This window comes from Acinonyx jubatus, chromosome B4 (genome assembly GCF_027475565.1).
Source record: "Acinonyx jubatus isolate Ajub_Pintada_27869175 chromosome B4, VMU_Ajub_asm_v1.0, whole genome shotgun sequence".
NCBI classification, from domain to species: Eukaryota; Metazoa; Chordata; class Mammalia; order Carnivora; family Felidae; genus Acinonyx; species Acinonyx jubatus.
Window position 1 is genome coordinate 124571746 of NC_069387.1, and position 20405 is coordinate 124592150.

Here is a 20405-nt window from a genome sequence, read left to right on the forward strand (position 1 = left end):
ACAAGATCATTTAAACTTAAAGCAGAACTCCAAACGGAGCCCAAGGCAGGGCCTGCAAAGCACCCACCGTCAGCTGCATCTGTGAACCGGGGCAGAGCCTACATTTATTTATTGTGGGGCCTCGGGACCACACAGAGGAGGTTTCTTGAATCAATGCATGAATGAACGAATCCAAGCAGAATCTGGAGAATCGTGCAGAAGCCTAGTACTGATTGGTAAGAGGCATGAGGAGGTGTACAAGGAAGCCTTGGCTTGAGCCAGGTGACCTGGGACCACTCTGGGGTTGCCATTTGCCACTTGTGTGACTTTGGGCGAGGCACTCGTGTCTCTGGGCCTTTAGGTTTCCCACTGGTAAAGTTGTAAGTGGGGGCCGGCTAGACTCCAGAGCTTTTACAGCCAGTGTGCAAGGCTCCAGGAGGCCCAGGCCAGGGAGAGGCTCTGTGGCTGGATTTCTCTTCCTCTGCTGGTGGGCCTGTCTCGGAGCACAGACAGTCCCGGTGCACTCCAGTGAAGCAGCACTCCTGATACCTAAGCTGCCCGCGTCAGCATCCTGTCTCCACATGGCATGCGGGACAACTAACAAATGGACGTCCCAAAGTATAGGCTGCAGAGAACCTTCTTTGCCTCTCATGGCACTGCCTACATCTTCCTCCCTGGCCCGGGGGCACCGAGCCTCTCAAGGGATGGCCCCACCTTCTACTTCTTTGGAATCTCTCCAAGTGCCACCCTGTGTTGGCCATGGAGCCTAATAGCGTCAGCAGTCATGTGCTGTCTGCATACCCTTAGCCACATCACTTAATTTTTCAGTGTGCTGTTTTTGCGTCTGAACATAAGGGTAATAAGATAGTCATTTCCGAAGAAAAGATGGTAAGTTTAACCGAGATGGCAAGTGTAGCACCGTGCCTGGTATGCAGTAGGTGCTCAATAAATGTCAATGCTCTGTCTTCCCTTAATAGCAAACTTTTGCTGTCCAAATGACTAATGTACGGTTGCTGGATTTCTGAGTCATGACCAGCCCATCGGGATGGGTAGGAAGTGATTTGAAGCATTTCTTGGGAGTCACTATTCTGGTCTATCTTATTCTTACAGATCTCTCTCTCTCTCTCTCTCTCTCTCTCTCTCTCTCTCTCTTTCTCTCTCTTTCTTTCTCCCTCTCTCCTTCCCTCCCTCTCTTCCTCCTCTCCTTCCTTCCTTTCCTCCCTCACTTTTTACTTCTCCTTCCTTTCTCCCTCACGCCCACCCTCTCTCCCTCCTCTTTCTCTTTTCTTTTTTTCTTTCTTTCTTTCTTTCTTTCTTTCTTTCTTTCTTTCTTTCTTCCTTCCTTCCTTCCTTCCTTCCTTCCTTCCTTCCTTCCTTCCTTCCCCATTTTCATCTATCCCCATAAGAAGGCAGAAGAAAATTCAAATTCCCCCACTGGATTAAGATACAGATCATTAAAAAAAAAAAAGAGTATTGAAATAATTCTGAATATCCTCAGATCAAGGAATTCAACATTAGAAAAAAATGGTGCCCTTTTGCAGGGAGGATGGACTTTGGAGCAGCCCCCAAGATATTATGTGACTGTCATGTACAGCACACTTTGCTTTGATAGGCTTGAAAGAAGTGACATTAAAAAGAGAAGAATATGGCACCACAGAGGATGGATTTTTGTCCTCTTGCTCACGACTTAATTTGAGATGAGGTTGGTATGCTTTGATACCTCTTTTTGTCCTCTTCCTTGCAAAATGTGTGGTGGAAACTTCGTTTCTATTTCAGCTGGAGGCTGAGACTCCAAAGGTGAGCCCATTTACAGCATGCTGAAGGCAGGGTTGTCTGCGACACCCCGTCACCCTCCCGCTGCTTTACGGGATGCTGAGCCCTTCGAAGGGCTGCATGAGATGGAAGGATGTGCTCCCTGGAGTTCATAAATAACTGTCTTCACCTGGCCCCTTCTAATTCATCCTCCGCACACATGCCGCAATGCACTGTCAAAAACGGATCAAGTCTTGCTGCAAATTCCCCAGGGGCTTCCCACTGCCCCCAAAGTCTGGGCCCCTTAGCACGACTGACAAGGTCTTCAGGATCTGACCTCTGCCTGCTTCTCTAGATGCATCCTTCTGGGCTCTCTCCACCCACCCAGTGCTCCTCCCAGCCAGCCAGATGCACGTGTTCAGTCCTGCCTCCCTGCTTTCCACGACCTCTCAGCTGGGATGTCCACGCTCTCTGTTTAATTCCCATTTGCCCCTTGAGACTCTGCTCAACTATCAACATATTGGGTAAGAATAATACTACTAGAATAACAATAGCCAACAACCAACAATAGGTATTAAGTGTTTACTGGATACCAGGCACAGAGCTAAGCATTTTATATACATTTCTGCCTGTAGAGTATTCACGGCCAAACCATTATTAGCCTTTGATCCCTCATTTTGATAAAGATGTGCTTCTTTTGTGCTCCTGCAGCATCCCTGGTATAGACTCGATCATAATTATTGACTTACTTCTCTGCCTCCTGCACAGGACTGTGAGCTCATTCATTCATTCACCCATTCGTTCATTTGGCAAGCAAACGAATTCATTCATTAGCGAGCACCGATTGTGTGACAGACACTATGTTGGGACTAGGGCTAAGAGTGACTCAGACAGAGGAAAATATCCCTGCCCTCATGGAGCTTACAGAACTCTTCAGAGGTGGGTCATGGAGGGGAGATTCTTAAAAATTTAGAAAAATCTGTCAACAAAATAATCACCGGTTGTAATAAGTGGTGGTTGGAAAAAAACAAAACAAGATGGGATACAGGGTAATGGGGCAGGGCTGAAACACCTTTAGACAGAGTGTCATGGAAAGCTTCTTGGAAGATATGACATTCATATTCAGAACTAAAAGAAGAGAAAGGAACAGCATGGGGAAATTGGTCTTGGGAACAGCATGTGCAAAGGCCCTGTGGCAGGAAAGAGTTTGTCGTACTCAGGGAACTGAGAGGAGGCCCGGTTGGCTAGATAATCACGAGCAAGGGGGAGCTGCATCAGGTGACATTAGGAGATACTGGGGCTTGAGACCAAGGTTAGGAGCAGGGATTTAATACTAAGAGCTTTAGGAAGTGATTGGAGGGCTTTGAACAAGAGAGTGATATGATTTATTTACATCTAATTCCTCTGGAAGGAGAGAGTGGATGGGATGGGGCAAGAATGGAGGTGGGAAGACCAGCTGAGAGTTGTCAGAGCCCCCAGATGAGAGGGGTTGGTGGCCTGGAGGAGGGGTACCAGTGGGGACAGAGACACGCACAGATTAGAGCTAAGCTTTGAAGGTAAAACCCATAGGACTTGCTGTGGTTCTGCATACAGGGGTTGGGGGTTGGAGGGATCATGAGGACTCCCAGATCTCCAGCTGGAGAGATTGAGGGATGGCAGCATTGTTCACGGAGTGGGAGGAGTACAGGAACAGGAGGAAGGTAAGTCAAGAGTGCAGGCAGAATGCACAGAGTTCTTACAGGTAGCTATGCCTCACTCCCTGCACACGACCCCCAGCACTTAGCCCTGTGCCTGGCACAGCAGGTGCTCGGAAATGCTTGTTGAGTGAGTACATATCGAAGTCCGTCTGACCAGAGGGGGCTTCGGTTTTGATCCCTGCTGATGCAGATCTGACTGGGGATACGCAAAGGACTCACACTTGAATAGGCCACAAGCAGGAAAATCTAATTGATTTGCAGGCCGTGGTGCAAAACGACAATGCAGGGTCCCTGGTTAAAAAGTATTAAGAAGTAAGGGGCGCCTGCATAGCTCAGTCGGTTAAGCATCTGACTTCAGCTCAGGTCACGATCTCACGGTTCGTGGGTTCAAGCCCTGTATCGGGCTCTGTGCTGACAGCTCAGAGCCTGGAACCTGCTTCAGAGTCTGTGTCTCCCTCTCTCTCTGCCCCTCCCCTGCTCATGTTCTCTGTCTCTCTCTCTCTCTCTCTCACTCTCTCTCTCGCTGTCTCTCAAAAATAAATAAACATTAAATTTTTTTTTAAATATTAAGAAATTCAAGTCGGTGTCGACAGAGCATCAGCCAAGCACGAGGTGCTGTGGGACAGGAGCCGGTCCTGCCCCTAAGTAGGAAGCTCACCTCTTGCAGGCGAATGTGAATCCACCCAGGGTTTCTGAGATTAAGTCTGAAGAACTTTCCTTAGAGGCAGCAGGAGCCCAGATATGCGAGCAGCCCAGCCTGCGTGTCCTGGGGAACAGTTCAGCTGTGCATCTGTCCTGGGTGACGTGTCCTCACTGCCTCCCAGGGCAGGCCGTGCTGCAGCAGGCCGTAGATGGATTGGGGGTGGGAACGCAGGCCCTGAAGGGGCTGGTGTCCTTCCTGGGGCAGGAGGAGGCAGTAGCCCTTGACCTCTAAACTCCAGGCCCCAAAGGCATGGAGACCCCAGGGCCCCCATGCTGGGGGAAGGGATGCATTTTCACTGCTTTCCTTTACTCCCCACTTTCCTCTAATATTTGTTAACATTCAATTCCTCCTCTGTTAAATTAGCTTACTTTGAATTATAATGAATAGTAATAGCAAATGTCCTGAGCTCTTGGCAAGTGTCACCTTATCTACAGGTGGGTCGTATTTAGCCTGAGGTCACACAGCTAGTGAGGGGCAGGAAAACCCCCACAAAACCCAGTGAGTGGTTTGAACTGCTGTCCCTCTGCTTCCAAAGCTGGGGCAGGGGGCCACATGGCTGGGAGAGGCTTAGGCAAGTCTCCTCACCTCTTTGAAAAACTCTTACCTCCTTCGGTTGTGGAGATGATTACGGGAGTCTCCTGTGTCTGACGTGGGGAAGGTTGTTTGGTTCATGTAATGCCTCCTGGTTCAGGGACGGCATAAGCTCAGATCCCCTGCTCATCGGAGAATGGCAATAGGTGGGGAAGAAATACTTGAACGTCTGGGTTTGTCCCCAAACCCAACGAAGAGTCAGATTCACGCTCCTTTTACACCTCCGGGCTTTTGCCCATGCTGGTCGTTCTGCCTGCAGTGCCCTTCTCCCGCTCAGTGGGTGACCCCGCAAGGCCCAGCTGTGATGGGATTATTTTTTGGTGTTGTTTCTTCTGCTGGACCTCGAACCCCTGGAGGTGTGAGCAGTATCGCACTCAGTTCTCAGTATGTTGTGTGTCCTGTGTCAGTTAGGTATGCTGGAGAGCAAACCACCCCAAAACCCAAATCACGTAAACAATAAGGATTTACTAATACAAGTTTCGGGGGGGCACAGCTGGATGGTTCTTCTGGTCTCCGCTGGGATTTCTCCTGCATCCTCTGAGTCAGGTGTAGGTCAGGGAGTCAGTCCTGTTTTCTGGGCTGGGCTCTCCCCCACAGTCCGTCAGGCTGGAGCAGGCGAATCAGGTTCATTCACGTCGCCACACTAGGGCCCCAAGAAAGGAATAGAACTCGACGAGATTTCTGTAGGTCTAGGCTCAGAACTGGAGCACCGTCACATCCACTGCATTTTTGTGGCCAAATGAAGTCACCGGGTCCGGCCCAGAGTCAGCGTGGAAGGGCACTACCAGAGAGTATGGGTCAGAGAGGCCTGAGGCACTGGAGACACGGTCAGTGTACAATAAATGTTTAGTAAGTAAATGAATAGGCACTCGACACGTGGACCAGTCTAAGCCTTTGCCATTGCTAGAGATTGTTTGTGTCCCCTGCAAAATTTATTTAGCCTGACCCCTAACGTGGTAGTGTTTGGAGGCAGGGCCTTGAGGAAGGGTGGAGTCCTCATGAATGGGATTAGTGCCCTCATAAAAGAAACCCCAGAGAGTTCCCTTGTTCCTTCTGCCATGTGAGGGTATACTAAAAAGCCAGCATTATGAAGCTGGAAGCAGGCTCCCACCAGATACTGAATCTGTCAGTGCCCTGATCTTGAACTTCCCAGCTGCCAGAACTGTGAGCTTTGTTTTTATTGTTTATAAGTCACCCAGTATAAAGCACTGAGTTACAGAAGCCCAAACTGAGACATCAATATTAACACACTGGATCCTGATACTAACTGCCTGAAATAGTTACTAAGCTTTTTATCCCCATTTTATACGTGAAGAAACAAGCACAGAGAGGTTATGTAATTTGCCCAGGTTCACACAGGTAGGAGGTGGTGGAGCCTGAATTCGAACTTGAGCAGTTTGGCTCTAGTCTTCATGTCTAAGGCCACTGCGGTAATCTTACTGCCTCTCATTAATCCTGGGCAGCCCTTAAGACTGTTCAGAGCCACTTCTGCTGGCTGGGAATAATTGTTTGACAAGCTCATTTTTGATGGCAGTGGTTGTTTTAAATCTGAGGGTGTGGAACTTTGAGATATGGCAGTCACAGCCTCATTTAAATACAAATGGTTTCAAAGGCTATCCCAAATGTTAATGCCCGCCAGCAGAGCTGGCTAACCGAAAGACAGACTCCGAAGTTTTATTAACTGTCACCATGGCAATTTCGAAGACATTGGTTATGCCGAGAGACTTCCTGATACTTCTTATTCATAATGGCGCTGGCGGGTCCCAGGCAAGCTGATCTATGGCTTTTAATCAACTAATGGATGGGGTCTCTGGGTACAGATACACAGTGTTCAATCTAGTTAGAGCAGAAAGGATTCTGTGAGCAGAGCTGTCCCAGCTCCCAGCCTAGGAGCAGAGACTTTCTGGGCAGACAGCGAGAACACGGCCCAAAGAACTTGATAAAAAGCTGCAGTGTCACCCACAGCCCTGGAGGCACGGCCTCAGCTGCCTGCTGTGTGCCAAGCCTCACACCCTGTTCCTCTGCCTGTACTTTCCTGCTTGGCCGGGTGGGCCAAGGGAGCCAGTGGCTCAGTGCTTGGCCGGGAGAGGCCGTCAGTGCATTGCAGTAACAACCAAGGCTTTGGCAACACAAAGAAATGGGTTTGAGTTCCTGCCCTGTCCATTAGCGTCTGTGTGACCTTGAGCAGCTTGCTTGACCTTGCCAAGCCCCAGTTTCTTCTCGTGTAAAATGGGAATAGTAAGGTGGTGAAAATTGAAACAGGTGATGCATCTAACTCTGCACAACGCTGGCTGCGAGAATGTGGTAACTGCTCCCTGCTGCTGTCTTCATTGTCTTCCTCCCCCTCATCTCCCCCTTCCTGCCGGCCGGATGAGAATGGGGGGTACAGTGTACTGAGCCCCTACTGTGTGCCAGGCACTGCTGTGGGGGTTTTATGCAGGCTCTGTTATTTCATGGTCACACCTCGCTGTGGGATGAAGGGGTTTTAACTGTGATTCGACAGATGAAGAGAATGGGTTCAGAGAAATTGAGTGGCTCACGTAAGGTCACGCAAGCAGGGGCAGAGCTGGAGCTGGAGCCCAGTCGGCACTAAGACCAAGATCCACACCCTTCAGGCACTTGGCAGTCTGGTTGGACCCCGAAGAGCAGCCCCATCGATGCTGGTCTGATGGGTCAGGACGGAATCTGGTGGGATGTGTCTCCCTCTGCAAGTCCTCAAGGTGGAAACCTGGCACGGTCAGGCCCATGGAGATAAAGACCCAAGAGCATCACCACTAGAAGGAAGCTCTACTCCCTCATGCCTCTGATGGGGAGACCAAGACCCAGAATGGTCAAGTGACTTGTTCCAGAGCCATGCAACCAGCTGGGGACAGAGCCAGAACTTGAACTCCAGATGTCTGAGGGGGCCTCCGTGGCCAGGCAAAGGTGAGGGAAAGCCAGCAGACAGCCCAGTTCATCTGGGCACGCCCCACCCTCCCACCTCCCCTCTGCTGCCTGCCATGAATGAGGCCATGGAACATAGAACCATCCTTTGTCAGGGGCCCTGGAGAATGAGGCATTTGCCCTTTATCTGCTGCCCACTCTGTGCCCCGCACTGGGATAGATGCTGGTAGCTTGGTGGATGCCTTGGAATTCTTAAGAACCCACCCTCCCCCGTTCATGCTCTGTCTCTCTCTGTCCCCCCAAAAAATAAAGGTTGAAAACAAAAATTAAAAAAAAAAAAAAGGGGGCGCCTGGGTGGCGCAGTCGGTTAAGCGTCCGACTTCAGCCAGGTCACGAACTCGCGGTCCGGGAGTTCGAGCCCCGCGTCGGGCTCTGGGCTGATGGCTCAGAGCCTGGAGCCTGTTTCCAATTCTGTGTCTCCCTCTCTCTCTGCCCCTCCCCCGTTCATGCTCTGTCTCTCTCTGTCCCAAAAATAAATAAACGTTGAAAAAAAAAATTTAAAAAAAGAACCCTGGGTGTAGGGGGAGTGTCTCCCTTACCTCATCTCCTGCAGAACTTTGCAGTGTTCTTTCCCAAATAATAATAACAATCCAATAATAATAATGACAGCTGATGTATACGTGAAAGGTTGGCAATGTGTCATGCACTTCAGATTCACTCACTTGACCTCCTCACAACCGTATGGGATACGCACTGTTATTATCTATCCCCATTTGACAGATGAAAAAAGTAAAGCCCAGCTACACTTAGGTAATATGCCAAAGGTCCCACACCAGGCAGTGAGGAGGCAGATTCGATTCTAGAAAATCTGAATTCAGAGCCTCACGTTCCCGTGCTGAATCTTGTAGTAAATTCACCCATTCATGTATTAGTTTATTTACCAGATATTTATTGATGTCTGGGTAACATGGCAGACACTAGGGATTCAGCAGTGAACAAAACAGATGAAAATCCTTACTCTCTTGAACCTTACAATGTAGAGGGATAGGCTATAAAATGAAAACTAAAATACATAAGATGTTAGAGAAAATTGCAGGGAAGGAGCTAGGGAGTGCTGGGGGGTCAGATTTTAAGAGGCTGGTCAGAGACAACCTCAAAGATGAGGTGATTTTGAGCAAAGGCTTGAAGTGAGGCCCATGTGCCCTTCTTGGGGAAGAATGTTCTGGGCAGAGGGAACAGCAGGTGCGCGGCAGCCCCCAGGCGGATAGGCACAAAGAAGCCAGTTATCAAACTCTAGTTTATAACCATTTATCAAACAGGCGAGGCTCTGCCTGCGCTTTCCCTCCACCCCTCCTCGCCCCCAAGCGCTGAGATGTCCTTCCAGGCGGCCCGGCCCTCCGAGCGCCCCCTGCAGGCGGGCTGAGCTCCTCCCTCCCGCGCTCCAGCCGCCCAACCGCATCTCCCTTTCATCTCTCGCAGGGCCTGCGGTGAAGACGGAATTAGCGCCAGGAGTCTTCGGGAGGAGCCTGCAGGGAGCTTATGTGGGGGGACTGCAGGAAGAGGGACCCGACAAACTCAGGCTTCTCTTGATTTTTTTCGTTTTGGGGAGAAAACAAGCTGGCTCCCTCCACCCTGCGGGGGCCCTGCACCTGTGTCCCGGGACACTCCCTTACTCCTTCTTACCGCCGTCAGCCGCAGTTTCTCCCCAAACCCTCAACAGGTTTCCAAGCCACCTGTTTTCTGTTGCAAACTCACCAGTCCCTGCCTTTTCCCTGGTAAGAAAATGGAAAGACAGAAAGAGCCTTGGATTTGGGGGAGAAGGTCTGGGATCTAGGCCCCACTCTCCACTGAGCAGCTGTGTGACCTTAGACAAGTGGCCTAACCTCTCTGAGCTGTTTTCTCATTGGAAGATGAGGAAACTCCGTCTCCCTCCATGGCCATTATGAGATTACACTGACATACTGGCTGGGAAAATGGTTTGAAATCTCCAAGTGCTCCCAAATAGGGGCCACAGTGTTGCTTCCTTTTCCATGCTACATTGGGGGGACTGAGGGCTCCGTGAGGCACTGAGAGAGGGTCCCAGGGACGGGTTGGGGAGAAGTACTAAATAATCTAAGTCCTTGCCCCCTATACTGGGTTGAATACTGTCCCCACCCAAAATTCGTGTCCACTGGAGCCTCGGAAAGTGGCCTTATTTGGAAAGAAGGGCTTTGCAGATATAATTAGTTAAGATGAGGTCATGCTGGACTAGGGTGGGCCTCTAATCTGGTGTCCTTATAAAAAGAAAAGAGGACACACAGAGAACAGACACCGGGGGAAGAGGCCATGTGAAGACGGAGGCAGAAACGAGGGATACAGCCATGAGCCGAGGAGCTCTACGGTTGCCGAAAGCCACCAGAAGCAGGGCGAGGCCTGAGACGGATTCTCCCTCCGAGCCCCCAGAAGGAACAACTAGGGTGACACCTTAATTTCAGACTTCTGAGAACAGATTCTGTTATTTTAAGGCACCGAGTTTGGGGGCGGGGGGGTTGTCACCACAGCCCTGGGAACCAAATACCCACCCCTCCCCTTTGGTTTTTAAGTCCTTGCCTCTTAAGGCTTCTGAAGAATCAACTTCCTACTTTCCATTTGCCCTGAAAAAGAAAAGATGGTTTTGAGGGTAGGAAAGCTGGGGCGGTGAAGGACACCGATAAGCCTGGAGTCGGAAACCCAAACCTCAGAGATTCACAGCAGCCCTGAAGCCTCCAGAGGAAGGAAATAAACCAGGCCTGGAGCCGGGAAGCTCTCTGCCGAATCAAGTGTCCTCCTGCTGGCACGATTCCAACGTCGGCCAGACTTAAAGCTGCTAATGAATAAATAAGGAGGGCCAACCGGAGCCATGGTTCCTCTGGAGAGTTCCGTCTGACTTTGCATCTCGGGTTGGGGCAAAGAAGTGGGTGCCCCAAGAGAAGATGGTCTGAATGGGAGAAAGGAGTCCGAGCCCCTTTCTGTTTCCTGTTGCCCTCAGGATCCCTGGGAAAATTGCAAGGCTTAAATCAGCTTCCGTTTGGTGGGGCTCTGCAGATCCTGGGAATCTGTAAATTTTGCACTTTTTATTTGCAGAAAAGTTGGAAGTCTCATTTTCATGAACACCTTTGAAAGAAGTGAGATTTTAATACTGGTTTAATATTCGATGACTACAACTGTCTGGAGTGCATTTTGGGGCCCTCCTGTGATTTCTCTTGTAGTTAGAACAGTTTTTGAGAGTGGAGAAATCCTCTGAGTGTTTTGGGAGAAGCAGAAGCTTCCCTGGGAACTAAGGGGTGGAAATGTGAAAGTCAATCAACACGGAGATTTGTGGAGCCCTCCTGTGGGCCTGGCATCGTGCCCCACTGCATGGGCAATTTGGGACAATGAGAACCTGATGGTGGTAGCACTGGGGACAGTGGCGGAGGCAATGACGGTGCCGATGGTCATTGTCATGGTCCTTGATGACGCTGGTGTTAGTAACCTTTAGTGAGCACTGGCTAGGTACTTGGCCACAGTGCTAAGCACTTTGCATACATGAGTTCGCTTCATCCTTACAAGCTCCCTATGAGGGAGGTTCCGTGATTCCCCCCATTTTAGGCATGAGATGACTGAGGCACAGAAGGGTTAAATCACTTGCCCAGAATCACACAGCCAGTAAGCAACTGATCTGGGATTTGCACTAATACAGTCAGACTCCAAAGCCTGTACCTAAGCCACGTAAACTCGGTATGTGATAAGGACTTGCAATAATAATGATAAGAACAGCAATAACAGGTGTGATCTGTTAAGCTGCTACTTTGCACCAGGCATGTGCTGGGTGCCTCATAAACATTCTCGTTTAATCTCCTCAACAACCCCACAAGGGGCTTACCCTCATTTTGCAGATAAAGAGCCTGCCCTAATGCTGTGTGAAGGGGCCTCAACCAGCCTCCCTTTCCGTTTCTGCTTCTAAAGAATGCCATCCCTGCCTGGCATCAGCAGAGATGGGGATTCTGGTCCCTACATTGCCACGCTGGGAAGATCCGCCCCCATCTCTGGGCCTCTGCTGTTCCATCTGAAAATAAGGGAGAGACCAGGTGATGGCCACAGTTCATCTGAGTCTGCCCAGCGGGGAAAGCACAGGCTCAAGGGGCTGGTGGAGCCATATTTGGGGACAGTTGCAGTCTGGCTTTGCGTCTTACATTGTGTCGGACCCACAGCCTTCTGAGGGGGGCCAGTGCAAACTCTGGTCAGATGTAGTTAGCTACAGGGTGAAGGTTGAAAAGGAATTTGAGGGCCATGAAATGGGTATGTGGATTGTGTGTGTGTGCGTGTGTGTGTGTGTGCATTGCATGTTGCAGCGTTCAGATAAGGCGTCTCTGATGAGGTAGTGTCATTTGAGCAGAGATGTGAATAAAAGAGAGGATCTGAGCCATGTGGTTGCCTGAGGGAAGAGCACACCAGGTAGAGGGAACAGCAGGTGCTAAGACCCTGGGGTCGGAGTAGGCTTATCTGTTTGAGGAACAGCAAGGAGAGCAGTGTATTTAAAGTGGTGATTCTCAATCAGGGGCCGTTTTACCTGCTCGGGGACATTTGGCAATGTCTGGAAATATTTGTAGATGACAGCTGGGTGAGGGGAGGGAGGTGGTGATGCTACTAAATGTCTACAGTGCACAGGACAGTCCCCCCCCCCCCCACACACACACACTAAAGGTGATCTCTGATCACAAGTATCAGTCATGCTCAGATTGAGAAACCCTGATCTAGGGGTGGAGGGGTGGGCAGGAGAGAGAGTGTTGAGAGTTGAGGTCAGAGAGGGGCTAGATGGGGCCCAAGGACCATGGCAAGGATTGCAGTAGCATTTGTCACAGTGTGACAGTAAGGGCTATTATCATCAGTAGCGGTAGTATATCAAACTCACGCAGAATATGCTGCAAACCATATAGTGTCTGAAGACTTTGTACATATTAACTCATTTAAAACTCATGACTCCCCGAGAGAGGTAGGCACCATTACTATCCACATGTTAGGGATGAAGGACCCAAGGCAAGGAGGTGCAGTGACCTTCACAAGGTCACATGTTTAGGTGATAGAGCCCAGGATCTGACTCGGCAGTCTGGCTCCAGAGCACAAGCTCACGGTCACCAGGCTCCACTCTCTGTGTTAGGATCATCTGTGTATGTCTGTGTTCCTCCCCCACACCTGTGAGCCCCTTAATACCTTTGTATCCCCAGCACCCAGCATGGGAGTTGGCACATAGTAGGGACTCAGTAATGGCCTCTTATATGCAAACGGGCACGCAGATTTAAAAACAAATTCGGTCCCTTCATTCTGAAAGTGGAGGCATCCAGCTTAGGAGGCTTAGGAACGGAGAGGGCAGGAGGACAGACAGGTGAGGCCTACCCTCATCTACATGCCAGGGAGGAAAAGTTACAACCAGGAGCTCTGTGCTGAGGTCAAGCTCACCACTGTTGTTCCTTGATCACTAGGCTGCTCTTGGTGGCTCATGCCTCAGGCTCTGGGCTTGTCCACCTGATCTCATGGGCTTGTCTTGTCACTTCCTACCTTACGTATTCCCAGGCCTGACATCCATGATCCCCACTCCCAGAAAACACACATGTGCATGCACGTGCACACACACACACACACACACACACACACACACACACACACATACTCTCTCCTCTGTTTATGTCTTCCCTGCTCTGGTAGGAAATAACTCTTCTCTGCATTTTGTACTGCCTCTCAGGGCTATTCGCTTATCATTCATTCATTCATTCATTCCACAAAATCACTTATCAAAGCCCTACTATGCATCCACCATTGTGCTAGAGACAGAGGACACTGCTAGGCAAAACAGACAGTGCAGGGAAGACAGACAGTAAACAACTGTAATAAGCAGAGCCATTTTATACGAGGCTATTAAATAACCGATCCCCCAGAAGGATGCTGCCTGCTGTGGGGAAAAGTCTGGATGAGCAGCTTGTGGTAGAAGGTGGGAGCCTGAGGCCCAGGGGATGGGGTGGGGGGTGATGGGAAGGGCCTGCACGAGGGAAAAGTGAAGGAAACGGGAGTCAGAGTTAGATCTGCTCCTGTGAGGGTGGAACAGAAGCAAGAAGAGAACAGGGTGAGATGGTCGGAGGCTTGGGACCCCAAAGGGTAGAGGAGTAAGGCATCATCCTGTGGGGGACATTTAAGAACAGGACCCTCCCTTTAGTTTGAGATGGGCTGAATTTCTACAGTGGAAACATCACCTCCCTTCCAGCCACCCCAACTGCACGTGTCTAGGATAGTCTGCTCTGCTGATGTGTGCTTTGTGCGCTGGATTGGTGGTGGGCCTTGAGAAGGTGCTGGTCCTTGTGTGAATGAGACAGCCCAGAGGAAGAAGACTGGGGGCTGCAGAGGCCCGCGGACTCTGCGATCTCCAGACAACTTGAGGGAGGCTTTGACTTCAGAAGGGCGTGGAACTGGGAGCTGGTGCCTGGCTTGTCCGGATCCCAAAGAACAGGCAGGGTCTGCTGGCATCTGGTCAAATGCTCAGTGGAAAGTGCCCCGAGAGAGTTAACCAGGAGCCTCGCAGCTCTGAGCAGGGCCAAGAGGGACACAGCAATTCATTCTGTGATCCCAGATCAGATCAGTACATGCCTCACCGAGGAAGGGCTTCTGTAGGATGAATAGGAGTTGGCCAAACAGTAACAGGAATTGGGGGGCATTCAAGGCAGTAAGGAACAGTATTTGCAAAAGCCACAGGAACGAAAGTCCCCGGTATGTTCAGTAACCTGTGTGGTTGGCTCTCGGGTGGGAACAAAAGCGTGTGAATACCACTAGGTCTGGGGAGGTGTGCTGGGAGCAGCGTCTGCAGGTCTTTGCATCCGTGGAGATTAACTCTTCAGAAGTTCCCACATATGCATGCATTTTTTTTTCTTTCAGTAGAAAACCTTATTTTCATTGCTTTTTACGAGTAGGCAAACAAGTCTTAAAATATTATGAAAGCCAGATTTCCAAACTCAGCAAGCCAGTTTACATCCCAGTCCCAGACAGTAAAGCATAAGATGCATTTGGGATCGCAGGGTAGGAACACAACAACGGACTCAAAGGCTGTGCGATGTGCAGGGGCTGAGAGCCCAGTTCGGGAGGTGGTTGGCTTGGGGATAAAGCCTGCCTCTCTTCCCCGGCTCTACCTTTCCACATTTCACTCTTCTCTGCAGAGTAGGGCTTCATAGTCTATTATCTGCAACTCCAAAACCCAGAACGCTCTGGAAACCAGAGGCATTTTTTCCATACATTGGCAGAAATTGGTTCGGTGGCTCAAACTGGCCCATAGGACACAGGACTCTTGTAGTCTTATTATTCCAAGTGAGGTTATCCCTACGAGTTGTTGCAGATGTGTGCAGGTGATTGATTACGGGCTTCTTCCTGCATCCTCTGTGTGTGTCCGTAATATACAGCAGTCCACTGTATCATCTTTCTGAAATGCAAACATTTCTTAATTCTGAACCGCATCTTGGCCCCAAGGGCTTATGGAAAAGGGATTGGGTGTCCGTAGTGTCAATCTCATAGGGTTGTGGACGGAGATAAAAATCAAGTAAAGCACTTAGAACAGTGCCACACAGCACATGGTGGACATTCAGTAAAGGGCAGCTGTCCGTGCGGTTAGTTTTGTGAGCTAGAGTCTTAGCCAGAGCTCACTGTCTGCAGAGTTGGGGGGCCGCGAATGGAACAGCCAGGTGGGGTAGAGAAGCCATCTGCGTGACGGCCGGCCTCAGCTTAGCTGAGACCACATAAAAGTAGGTCTTTGTGCTGTGCAATTGCGGAGAGCAGCCGTCATGCCCTCTTCTGGCCAGTGCTCCCTGTGGGCATGCTGTGCCCGCAGCAAGACCAGCCCAGCCTGGCGTGGTACAGACAGCCTACAAGCTCCTGGCAGCCTGAGCTGTCTTGTCACCCTCTCGTCCTCAGCGCCAGCTGGGGCACTCGATAACTGTTCACTGAGTTGAATCCCATCTATTGACTCCTAAGCAGATGCTAACTCTAGACCTGCTTAAGATGCTGCATTCGTGCGCAGCCCTGAGACACACATGCTCACACACACACACACACACACACACATTCACACACAGATGCATGCACACACACACCAAGATCCAGTCTGTATTTTGATGCACTCGGGGATCGGGAGAAACCAGCTTCTTGAAGTGGCACTCATTTTTCTCCTGCTTTTCTCTTTCAGAGAAAGGGACTTTAGGGAAAGGACAAGGAGAAAATGCTTTGTTTTACATCAAAGGTTACCCCATCTTTTGTGGACGAGAAGAACGGTTTCCCTTATGCATTTTTCCCCCTTTCTGGAGCCACTTTGCTGCCTGCCATCGGCTAGTAAACAAAGAGCAGAGGCGTGGCTGGCTTCAGAGGGCTCCAGATGTGGCCACCAGCCGATCCCTCCAGATGTGATCCACTTGAAGGACCAGAAGTCCCCAGCCACGTGCAGGAAGAGGCAAAAGGAGATGCCTGCAGAGACCCCCTGGTCTTTGCCTTGACTTGAAAAGTTCTTGGGCTTTGCCAAAACTTGCCCGTGCTTTTTACAACCAGGACATGCCAGACCCATCCTTTGCCCCTGGATTTTCACATATGAGCCCTCCCTGCAGGAGCTGAGGTCAGCTGAATTAAAAGCAAAGCATGCCTCTCAGAAGGCTGGGCAGCAGGGAGCTGGCATTGGGTTAATCAAGCCAAAAAGGGGAAAATCTGAAGACCAAGGGCTCCCTGGAAGCAGTGAAGGTAGAGCTGGAGTCAGCCAGCAGCGTGGGATATTTATTTTTCACTTCTGTGGGCCTGACAGGGAAAAGGGCTTCTTCCCCCTTTATGCTGAGAGAGAGGGAAGCTGGCCAGGCAGTGGCCTTGTGATTGGGTAGGGCTTAAGGGGGCTCTGCCTTCTGGCAGGGGCCACTGAGGCCGTGGAAGTTGCAGAGAGCCAGGGATGTGAGTGTGAGCAACACATTGCTGGGGGCTGCAGGCGGGGGAGAGAGACCTTGAAGATGACCATGAAAATGAATGGTGCCTCTTCAAAGGTCCTCTGTGGGTGAGGCTGGGTGGGGAAGGACGAGCTATAAAGAGGAGCAGTCCCTGGGTTATGGGTTGTGGGCTGAGTGGTTCTTCCTACTCTGTGAAGGGAAAGAAGCCATCAGGTATTAATATACTAGGTTTTTCAGCAAGTATTTTATTGAGCATGTACGATGTGTTAGGCGCTGTTTTAGGCAAGGGAGATACAGCGATGAACAAGAGAATGAAGACAAGATAATGTAAGCTTCGTGGAGTTTACATTTTGGTTGGGGGGGTGGAAAATAATAAGAAAGTCAACAAATACATAAATACTATCATTTCTGATTTGGATAAGTGCTAGGTAAAAAAAAAAAAAAAAAGCAGGATATGGGAGTAGGAAGGAGGTGGGTGTTCTCCCTGCTGCTCTTGACCTAATAGTTAACATTAATTGAGTGTTGACTCTGCACCACACATTTTTTTCTAGGAGTCTTAAACCTGTGGTTTATCACATTTAATCCTCATGGCCACTCTATGATCTGAATGGTGTTGTTCACCTGTGGCCACAGAGTGTGGCCACTCCGTGCTCTGTTTTTGTTGTGACACCTTCAGGATAGTTGAGGCTTGGAGCCACTAGACCCAGGTGACCTTGCTGAAACAGGGTCCAGCAGACATGAGCAGGGCTGTCTGACCTCAGAGAATTTCATCCAGGTCATCCAACCTTCCCACGCCTCAGCCTCCTCATCTGTGAAATGGGGATGGTTCGTGTGGGGATCTTAGGGGTTCAATAAATAACACCTCTCTTCCCATACTCCCTCTCTCAGAGAGAGAGAGAGGGAGAGCGAGCCAACTAGGCAGGCAGACAAGGATAACGATATCGCCCTTCTGATGGGAGGAGGCTGGGTTGAAGGTGGCTTCCCTGTGGAGCCACAGGGGGCTTCTTAACGCCAGACCCTAGCCCTTGGCAGCTCCGGACAGACTTGACACTCCCCCGGAGGCACAGAGCCTGCCCCTGTGAGGTTTTCCATAAAGGGCCCCACAGGCAGAATCTGTGTCTCCTGTAGGCCAATCACTCCCAGAAACAGACAAGAAGGGAGAGAGGAAGGAGATGAGCTTCTTCATCACCAACACGGCATAGCCTGGGTTCCAGTGCTGGCTTTGCCCTTTACTAGTTATGATGACCTTGAACAAGCTGCTCGACATTTCTGGGACTCGAGTTTCTCATCTTTAAAATGGGAATGACACTGGTCCCCATCTCATAGGGCTCCTGTGAAGAGTAAATGAGGTGACACATGTCAGTCACTTAGGACAGGGCCTGGAACATACCGGGATGGAGACAGTGAGGTGACAGGCTGGCTATTGCCATCAAAGCCTTCTACTCTGAAGCACAAAGCCAGAGGGAGGAGGACCTTCCACCAGCAAGAGTGAGCTTATAAAGACTCACCTGGTTAATATGAAGACAATGCCTGACACATAGAAAGTGCTCGATAGATAATAATAGTTTGAACCGTATGGGATTGTCAGTATTCAGTTCCTTTTTGACTTACAGAAATGGCAATTTCATGTGGTCTGACCCAGTAGTTATTACTATTTCTTAGCAAGGTGCTTCTGGCAAGGACTCAATAAATGTTTCGTTCCTTCCTCCCAAAAATCTGGTCGGACTAAGCCAATCTTGGAGGCCCAGGGAAAATGGAGATTCCCACCCTCCCTACCTCCACTTTGGCCCAATGTTCCTCTGGCTGCCCTGGGCATTGGCCCTGGGCATTGAGGAGGGCCTGGGCCGGCCATGCTACCCCCCGAGCAGCAGGTGTGACAGGTGCAGTCACAGGAACCAGCATGGACACGGCCTTTCACAGAACTGGATACACCCAATTTATCACTCGCGGCCAAGCAGGCTACCATCTGTGGGGTCACCCCTGGGCCTTGTCACTTAGCGCATATGCTAATTAAAGGCAAGATTAACCGACCCCAGTCTGGTGGCACCTCTCCCAGTGCCTGCCTCTGACTGGCTGGACCTCAGCTGAGAGGGGCTGTCTCTGCTTCTTGGGATTGTGGCCAGAGAGGAGGAAACCCACCCAGAATGGAAACTCAGGGGAGAAGGCACTGAGCCATCTGGAAAGCTGGAGTTAGCTGGGTGCCTCACTGGCCATCTGGGTGAAATGAGAGCTTGGTCTAATGGGGGAGAGACGGGGGGGGGAGGGGGGGGAGGTGTGGCAGTCTTAATCCCCCTGGCATCCCCAGCACCTTAGAACAGTTGTTGAGAATTGTTGCTGTCAGAGAACAGATGTGAAGGACCCAGCGTGCCAGACATGAAGGAGGCAGTCAATGAATAATAAATTGTTGAATGGCCAGATGCATAGGTGGATGGGACTGTATGTATACAGTTGGTGCTCAGTACGTTTTTTCACATACATTATAATTATATGTACATTATAATTATAATACAAATCCTTACGTGGTGCATTGAGTCAAGTACTGCTCTGAGCATTTATAGATATTGATATCAATATAGATATCGATATAGATATATAGATGGCAACTCAATGGATTCTCATAAGAACTTTAAGAAAGATTTTATCACCTTGTTTTATGAATGAGGAAACCAAGGCAAATTAAGTAACCAGAGTGAAGTCATAGGACTGAGGAGTATTAGGGATGAGAGAAGGATCACAAGATTTGGGACTAGAGGGGTTATCTGGGTGAACCTACAGGGTCTGCTCTCCATTTCCCTGGAATCTTAGGAACAGAAGCAGGGGTGCCCACTGCAGGTCAAGGGGAGAGGAAAAAGGAGTGCAGGGGAGAGGATGGAGTTGTAGTAAAAGCAATACTGGTAGACACTGAGCCCTAGCTGTGTGCCAAGTTCTGTGCTGAGCCGTTGAGGTGTGTCATCTTAGTTAATCCTTAGGGCAGTAGCACCGAGAGGTTTGTTCCAGTGTTGTTCCCAATGTGTAGTCTTTACAAATGGGACTCGTTGCAAATGGCCCTGGAGTCTGGGAGGGAAATGTAGCAGCAGCTTCTCTGTCTGCGATCCAGAAGCTCGGGCTTTAAGATGGGCCAGCGGGGCTCTGTGGGCTCATCCATCCTGAAGTCCGTGGTGGGGTGAACTCTCCGTGCCTCAGTAGCCTCATCTACAGAATGGGACTCAGAACGCCTCCCTCATGAAGCTGTGAGGCTCACCGGCGTGGCGGGTGCCAAATTCCCCCTCGTGCCTGGAGTTCTGAAGTGTTGGCTCCCTTGCCTTAAGGCTTTCTTCCTAGACAACTGCACATGGGCTCCAATCATTGAGGCTCCCACACCTTCCTCTTGGACCTGGTTATAACCCTGCCCCCTGGAGTAGACAGAACAGCACGATCTCCCCGCTTTTTAGAACAGGGACTCGGGTGACTAGTCACCCCGGCTCCTGGCCCAGTGGCGTTTGGGGGCTCCTCAACGCCTCCTAAACCTAGAAGTAAAGTAGCCAGTCATTACCAGGAAGGATACTGGGAACCAAAGAGAAAACACCACGGGGCTCTCGAACTTGTCTTGTGTGACAGAGCCCAGACTCTCCATCCATCCCTGTTGTTTCTACAGCAAAGGCAGATCCAGGCTGGAAAAGTCCAGAGCAAGGCAGTTACATTGACGAAGGGCTGTGAGTGGCTGCCGTGGATGTGAACAGATAAACCTCAAAGGCCTCTCCCATCCAGGAGGATTAAGGCCAAGAAAGGCTAAGGTGGCACCCTATAAAATGTCAAAGGGAAGAGGTAGATAGAGCAAACACAGGACAGTAGACGCCCCTGTCTTGCCAG

The 20405-nt window shown here is 50.2% G+C and overlaps 1 protein-coding gene across 2 annotated transcripts in view; it reads left to right on the forward strand.

Annotated features, from left to right (window-relative positions):
• The window catches only part of ABTB3 (ankyrin repeat and BTB domain containing 3), a 314326-nt gene that overhangs the window by 119482 nt on the left and 174439 nt on the right, over nt 1–20405 (forward strand). The window lies entirely within an intron of this gene.